The sequence below is a fragment of the Pinus tabuliformis genome, chromosome 3_1 (assembly GCF_031772625.1).
Source record: "Pinus tabuliformis cultivar Carrire ecotype Pingquan chromosome 3_1, CPIR1, whole genome shotgun sequence".
Taxonomy (NCBI): Eukaryota; Viridiplantae; Streptophyta; class Pinopsida; order Pinales; family Pinaceae; genus Pinus; species Pinus tabuliformis.
The window spans coordinates 30,237,090-30,245,562 of record NC_142301.1 but is presented as its reverse complement, the minus strand read 5'-3'; positions in this window follow the sequence as shown (position 1 = coordinate 30,245,562).

The window sequence follows — 8,473 nt, the reverse complement described above, 5'->3', positions numbered from 1 at the left end:
GTAGTGATCCCAACCTTATAAACCATGTGAAGTCCAGCCTTAAAAAGAAGTTTGAAATGACAAACATAGGACACTTACATTATTTTTTTGGTCTTCAAGTCTTGCAAACCAAGGAAGGTATTTCCCTTTCCCAGTCCAAGTATGCATGTGATCTTCTACACCATTTTCACATGGAAGACTGTAAGACATCCCCTTCTCCCTTTCAGTCTGGAGCCAAACTTTCAGTCACTTGTACTTCCCCTGAAGTTGATGCTACCTTATACTGTCAGCTTGTAGGAAAACTTTTGTATCTTACCGATACCTTTCCTGACCTTTTCTTTGATGTTGGCCTTATTTCTCGGTTTATGTAGAACCCACATGAAAGTCATTGGAAAGCAGCTAAAAGAATAATTTGTTATGTTCGAGCTACAACTTAGTTTGGGATTCATTACAATGCAGTTCTAGCATCTCCTCTATTGGTTGGTTTCACTGATTCCAATTGGGCTGGTGGCCCTGATGATCAAAAGCCTACTGCAGGTTATGTCTACACTCTTGGTTCTGGACCTATTACATGGGCTTGCAAAAAACAAAGTTCCATTTCTATTTCTTCAGCAGAAGCAAAGTAACGTGGCTCCATAGAAGCTAGTAAGGAAGCCCCGTGGTTTCATCAGATCCTGTTAGAGTTTGACTTTTAGCAACAGCATCCAACTACACTTTGGTGTGATAATCAAAGTGTCATTCAACTATGCAAAGATCCAGTCCAACATCAGCACAACAAACACATTGAACTACACATGCACTTCATCAGAAAGATCATTCATGACCATGTCCTTGAAGTGCAATATTGTTCAACTTTTGATCAAGTTGCAAACATCTTTACAAAGGCTCTCATAGAGGCAAAGTTTGCTAAACTTTGATTTAAGGTTGGAGTCCAGGAAGTTGTCACTAAGGGGGGATAGGCTCTAATGCCTCCTTCCTTCTCCTATTGTGTCATATTTGTACATCCTTCAACTATCCGAAGTTGTTCTTAAGGGGGGATGTTAGGATTTCCGACATGTAGGAAGCAGTTAAGTATAACTTGGTCCAGTGTAGATTAGGTAAAGGTGTTTCCTTACTATGTACTTTTGTAACTTACAATTCGACGGTCACGATATGTTCTAGGCATGAAGTGATCCAATGGTTCATTCTCTCCTCGGTATTACCGACGCTTGATCCATGCTTTAACACCCGATTGGTCCATCATATCTATTTAAAGAGCATGGAGGGTCATTTGTAGGGTGACTGTTCATGAGACAAGCTGATGTAAATTTTCATTCTTTTATTAATAAATTTCCTGAAGTGGCCACATTGGTTCAGGGCGTGGACTGTTTCCCTCTTTGAGGGTTTTAACCACGTCTAAAATATTGGTGTATTGATCTTTGATTTTTTTGTGAGTGGTGTCCTTTGGTGTTTTGTTTGAGGAACTTATCCTGTAAATTCCTACAATATGCTTAATCCAGACACTATCTGTATTAGACTATATATGCTTCTATTCTAAGTAAATTTCGAGTAATCTAATGAATTCTAACTTAAATAATAATAATAATAATAATAATAATAATAATAATAATAATGTATCCTTATGAAAGAATGGAGTTTTTTTTTATAATAATTATTTATTTATAATAATGAATTTTAATTATCATTACTAAAAAAAATGTTCTAGCTTTTTAATAATATACATTGAAAATTGAAAAAAAAATTAAATAATTCTTTTAAAAAAGATTTAAGATAACATTTAATAACTAAAGTTTACAACCAGCATAGATCTATTGTAAGCACAAATTTAACATGAGCCTAAAGGGATAAAAAACAATGTGTAAGTTTTCATTATTTAAATATTTTGGAAAATAAAAGGCTTGAACATCTTACTCACCTGTTTTTTTAACTTCTAATTAATTTACATTAAAATATATTAAGTCATACAGACATCTACTTAAACATGCATAACATATTTTTTTTCTTTTTTAATTATAAGTTACATTTTTACTATTTAGAGAATATTTTCTTTTTACTTTTAAGAAGTGTAAACTCGTTGAGCATGGACATACTTTCTTTTTTCTTTTTTTATTATAACTTACATTTCTTTTTTATTTAGAGAATATTTATTTATTTATTTTAAGGGGGAATGTCAACTCCAAGTTGAACATGGACATACTTAAACATAACTTTGAGACTAGGTTATAGAATGAACCTTTCAACTCAATAAACATCTTACATGCATGTATTTTTTACTTCTAATTATTTTACATGAAATTATGTTAGGTTATATAAACAATTAATTAAACATGTATAACATTTTCTTTTTTCTTTTTTATTTAGAAAATATTTTATTTTTATCTTAAAAGAGAGTTAAATTGAGTTGAGTTTAAAAATGTAAATAGATTAACTTTTAAATTTTATTAATGTAAATTTGATATAGTTAACCATAGAAAAAACTCATTAAAATTTATATTATTGATGATGTAGTTAACTGGAAAATAAACTGATTAAAAATTAAATTATTTTATATTTAATAAATTTGGTATTTATAAACCTGTGATTGGCGCATTGTAATTAAAACAAAGAAGAAGAAACCCTACAGGAATCCTTCTCTGCCTTTCCAACAAATCAAGCACTTGAAATCCCGAAACTGCGTGATAGTGGAGCCAACGTAGGTATATCTTATGGTTTTTCTGGGTCACTTATTATTATTGTTTTTATTATTGTTTTTGCGTTTATTGTCTGGAGATGTCTGTTTGCAGAGACAAAAAATGAAAATGAGTAGCAATTGGAATAGCAGTAGTCGTAGCCAAAGGGACGTGAGACAGAATGCACATTTAGCTCAATATCTTGTCTAGATTAGCAATCACATCGGCATTAAAGTAAACTACACATAGAACATAAACATCAATCACAGAAGACAAACCAAGACAAGAGGACACAAGATGTGGCGCCAGCCAGGGACAAACCCCAATATGGGGAAACCCTTGATCAATTATTCTTTTATGTTCTTCAAAGTTCAGCAGAGAAAGAGAGAGAGAGAGATAGTACATTTACAATAGAAGTCAACACTTTGGCTTTTGATATCTAAAGAGATCAGTTGAATACATATTGCTTCAACTGATTCTCTAAGGTGACTTCTTCACCTATGATAGTGTTGCATCTCATCCATTTGCTGCACCTTACCATGTAGCACCATCATGCATCATCACGCTGCTCATGATCACTATGTTGCCCATACATCATCTGTCCATGATCTCATACATCATGATGCCCATGCATCATGTTACCCATGATTTCATACATCATGTTGCTCATGCATCATGTTTCCCATGATCTCATCTATCATGCTACTCATAATACTTCCCATACATCATGCTGCCCATGATCTCATACATCATTATGCTGCCCATGATCTCATACATCATGCTACCCATAATCTCATACATCATGTTGCTACACTATCTTTCAGTTGCTTCATTATACAACCATATGCATATTCCTTCTAGCAGACCCATCTTAAACTATCCTTCTATTTGCATGTTGTCACCTATAGTAATCTGATATAATGACAGCAGTTGGACCCTATCCTTGTTGCTGCGTATATATACTTATGTATTGCGGATTAAGGCAATGGTAAATGCTGTGGCTAGGAGACTGTGCTATTCATTTCCATAGGTCCTCTCCATGACAACATTAGGTTGCAACCAGAACCCTTGTCATGACAACGTCTTAGATTAGGGCTCTTCTATATTGTTTAGAACCTATTTACGATAGCATATAGGTCTTCATAAAGTCTTCTCCTCTATAACATTTAGGGCTTCACGTGTCCTTGGCAGCTACATGTCTCTATTTGACTGTGGCCAGATCTTCTTGTCATTATTATGATTGCGGCTTCTTTCATGCTTGATTGCGGTTGACTGTGGCTCTTCCATATGAATGTCACTGCTTGTAAGGAGTATCTCTTTCCAGCGTATAAATGACTTTGAGAACATCATATAAGAACAATGTTTAAGGTTTCCTTGTGAAATGTATAAGGTCTCCTCATAAACAACATATAAGGTCTCCTTGTGATCTATATAAGTAATTGATTGTGTTGGATTAGGGCATCATCTGTAGCTAGGGCTCCTTCTAAGCCAATGTATTCTTAGTGATTCTCCTTCTCCGAAAACCCGAGATGTGGAGAGGGGATCACCTTAAGAGTGTCTGCAAATGACTTCAAATCCTCTTCAATTTATACTAAAAATGTAGATGATGAATAGACACGACTATTGGGCTTGTGAGACTACTCAAGTCGCTGAGTAAACAACAACTTCAAAACAACGCCAATAAAATAAATTAAAATTTTTATATTTCTAGGGCTCATTACACGTACATTATATCAGATAGTAGGGTTTGGAATAGGGAAGTGAGTTAACTTTCCAAAGCTGCAAACAAACACTAGAATCTTGTTGTAGGGAGTAAATTCAACTATTACTTTTCAACAATACAAGAATAAACAAATAAGAGTGTGTGCAAATGACTTCAAATCCTCTTCTATTTATAATAAAAATGTAGATGATGAATAAACAAGACTATTGGGCTTCTGAGCCTACTCAAGTTGCTGAGTAAACAACAACTTAAAAACAATGATAATAAAATAAATTAAAATTTTTATATTTCTAGGGCTCATTACACCTACATTATATTAGATAGTAGGGTTTGGAATAGGGAAGTGATTCTCCTTCTCCAAAAACCCAAGATGTGGAGAGGAGATCACCTTAAGAGTGTGTGTAAATGACTTCAAATCCTCTTCTATTTATACTAGAAATGTAGATGATGAATAGACTCGACTATTGGGCTTCTGAGCCTACTCAAGTTGCTAGTCGGCTTGATGATAATTCCATAATCAAATTAAATTCATATCTCCATAAATTCTTATCAGAATCGGGTGATCTTTAGATCAATCCTACACCTTTCGATGAGAGGGATCCAATAAAAATATCAGCTGCCATAAATACACTGACCCACATGGAATTTGGCTCTAGTTGCCAATTTTAACACTCCCTCTCAAATAGGGAGAACTCCATCCACTGATCCATATGTTCGACTATACTATCTCTGCCATCAATGCCCTGCACTGCTTTGCTCAGCTCTGCTGACTCTGCTTAGCTCTATTGGCTTTGCTATGCTCTGCTCTATTGAACCGTGAAGAAGAAGAATTGATCGAGAATGTCTCATACCATTCTCCACTGACTCGAAGTCAGTCTCAGAGACCAGTCTCAACTGACCCAAAGTCAACATCATAGTGGGTACCACTCCTATCACTAGTCCCAGACCATTATCATCAGTCTCAAAGAGTGTAACACTAGTCCCAGACTAGTCTCAACCAACCAAAAGTCAGTGTCATAGTATGTACCACTCTCATTGGTCCCAGACCAGTCCTCCACTGACTCGAAGTCAGTCTCAGAGTATGTACCACCTGTCCTAGACCAGTACTCGACCAACCAGAAGTCAGTGTCATAGTGGTTACAACTCCTACCACTGGTCCCAGACCAGTATCATTGATCCCAGATCAATGAAGGTCATCCTAGCATAGGGAGTACAATAGATACCACGATGCATCCATCGTTACTACTATGGTCCCTATCCTCATTTCCCTACCCATTGATTAGATGAGAGGTACTTCCCGTGAGTCCTAGACTGCATGGGTGGGATTCCTCGACAGGAGAAATTAATCAATCCTATCCTCACAGGAGAACTTATCATCCTGCTACACAATCTCCATGGAGAACACATCATCTAGGCCTCACAAGAGAGCTAATCATCCTACTACATAATCATTATGGAAAACACATCATCCAGACCTCACAGGAGAACTAATCATCCTGCTACATAGTGGTACCCAAACAGCTCACTGAAGAGCTTTCGTAACTAGATTGCCTCTCAGGTAGCCATCCTAGCAGCAATATACTCTACCTTGACGGTGCTCAAAGCCACCGATTTCTGCTTCCTTCTTATCCAAGATATCGAAGCAGATCCCAAGGAGAACCAACACTGAGAACTGCTCTAGTGATCTTCCACACTTGTTTTATATGTTTTAGAATTTATAGGTGTTTAACATATTTTGAAAAAGAAATTTTTGTTGTTTTTATAAGTTTACATAGGTATCCCTCAATCTTTGAAGGGAGCCCCCAACAAATCCCAAAGACAAGTATCTCATTTCCCTTCTTTTTTGGATTCATGAACTCATTTTGTTTTTATTATATTAAATACTAATCACCATTCTCCCTCTATTGTATTGATTAGGGAAAACATATGCAAGGAGTATAAAAGAGGATCTCTCAAGGCAAGGTTGGTCAAGGAATAAAGGTGTTACGCTTTAAATGCATTGATTCAAAGGATTATTCATTTGATAATATATTACTAACATTTTTATGTCTAACTATATTGAATCATAGTGATTCTTGTGTTGGGTGATTCATCTCTTGATAAATCTACCCACCCCTTTCATATTATTAACTGATTTTGTAGAACCCTAGAGAGGTTCTGGAAAACCCAAACTGAAGGGTATGTTAATGTAAATGTCTAAAACCATACACTGATTAGGGATATTTTGAAATGTTGGTTGAAGTTTTATTGATGATGTCATGTTTGGGATTTTGGTAGGATCAGGAAAACCTATCTCAGGGTTGGATGATAATATCTAAAATCCCAAACCTTTGAAGTTTTGGTAATGTTGGTTTTGCTATGTTTCTACATCGAAACCCTAGCTCATTAGGTTTTGGTGGATGGAATGTGTGAGAAATAACCTTATGTTTTCTTATAAATGTTTTCCTTAGTATGGGTGTGTTTGTTTGATCAAACCCTAGTGTAATCAAGATTTTTGTGTGTCTAACTCTTATTGATATTTGTGAAGTTGGGTTTGACTAACACATGATATGAAATGTTTTTGCTTGATGATGAAATAGATATTTCCTTTTGGTTGAAACCCTTGTGTGGTCTAGCTCAAATGTATTAATGTTGTTGGACATATGATATGCTTATGAATGATTATGAATTACTAGATATGTGTGAGTGACCTAGTTATTGATGGTCATAAGTCTTAGGACTTAATGGAAGTCCTTGTCTGAGATTCTAGGATGATGGTATTTGGAAATCTAGTGTTTTAAAACTAAACCCTAGTATTAGTTACTTTGTCTAATATGTGTGATAAAACAATCTGAAATCTATTTATTTAATGATTGCTGAGATTGTGAAAATGGAATTCTAGGGTTTTGGAGTTAAACCTTAGTAAAATCTCTGATGTATGAAAATTTGATATTTGTGTAAGATTGTTGAAGATTTGAGTTTTGGTTGGATTTGATGGTTAATTAGAAATATAGGATTTGCAACTAACCCTAGTGGAAGTTGGTCATGTTAATGACTAAGTTATGATTGACTTTAAGTTATTGTTTTGTATGAAATCTAGGATTTGTATGAATCCTTAGTGAGAATTATAACATATGAATTTTGAAAAGGTTGTTAGATGCTTTGTGGATCTATATTTGTCTGAATTGTTTATAGGGTTTGATGTATGTTGTAGTAAGGTATGTCATACCTTTAGAAGACACATTGAATCCCTAGATGGAATGAAAGTTATTATGAAGTATTCTAGGGTGTATGACAAAGTCCCTAGCAAGATGATGAAGAGTACATGTCTCTTGTTTGTATTTAAGCTTGGGTATCTGATATGTATAAATTTAAAAGGCCTCTGTGATTCTAATATGGCTAACTTCATGCTTCTATAGCTTTGGTTGTACTTTCTATCTAAGTTGTGCATGCACATAATCTTCAATATGGTGAAGATGCTCGTTGATGTGATGAGGATGATGATAACTCTGATGAAATGGTTGGAAGCCATGAAATATTCTCCGATGATGAAAATAATAAGTTGATCTCCCTGAGGGAGCATGATTAGAAGAGATCTCTCTAATATTAAGAGGGATTCTAGATAATAAGATGCTCCCTGATTAAGAGCGATGGTATAGCTTGGTTTTGATTGAAGAATGAATTTCAGAGGATATGTTGTTGCATAAGAAGTAGAAAAGCATATGATTGAGGAATCTTCTGTCAAAGATTTGGTTGATAGTCCTACTTAGTTGAGAAGCAACATAAAGTTTTCTGGAAGACCCTAGAGGTTTTTACTTAATTATGTACATATGAAAGTATATTTTTGATTGGGGTTGTGTTTGTATAGGTAAATCTCTCGAAGGATTTGATAGCATGATGGTTACCAATCAGTTTTCTTGAGAGATATTGGTCACTCTTGATCTGCTAGATCAAGGAGTGTTGAGGCTTTGTGGCTGAAGCATTACCTGGGAGGACATCTGGTCAACATTTTGTGTTGATGTCTAAGTCCCGGAGTTGAAAAGGCGGTGTTGGTTATTGAGCTATGTTTTGGGTACACACCTAGATTTTTGGGTTGATGGTTAGCAAGTAAGCCTGGGGTTGA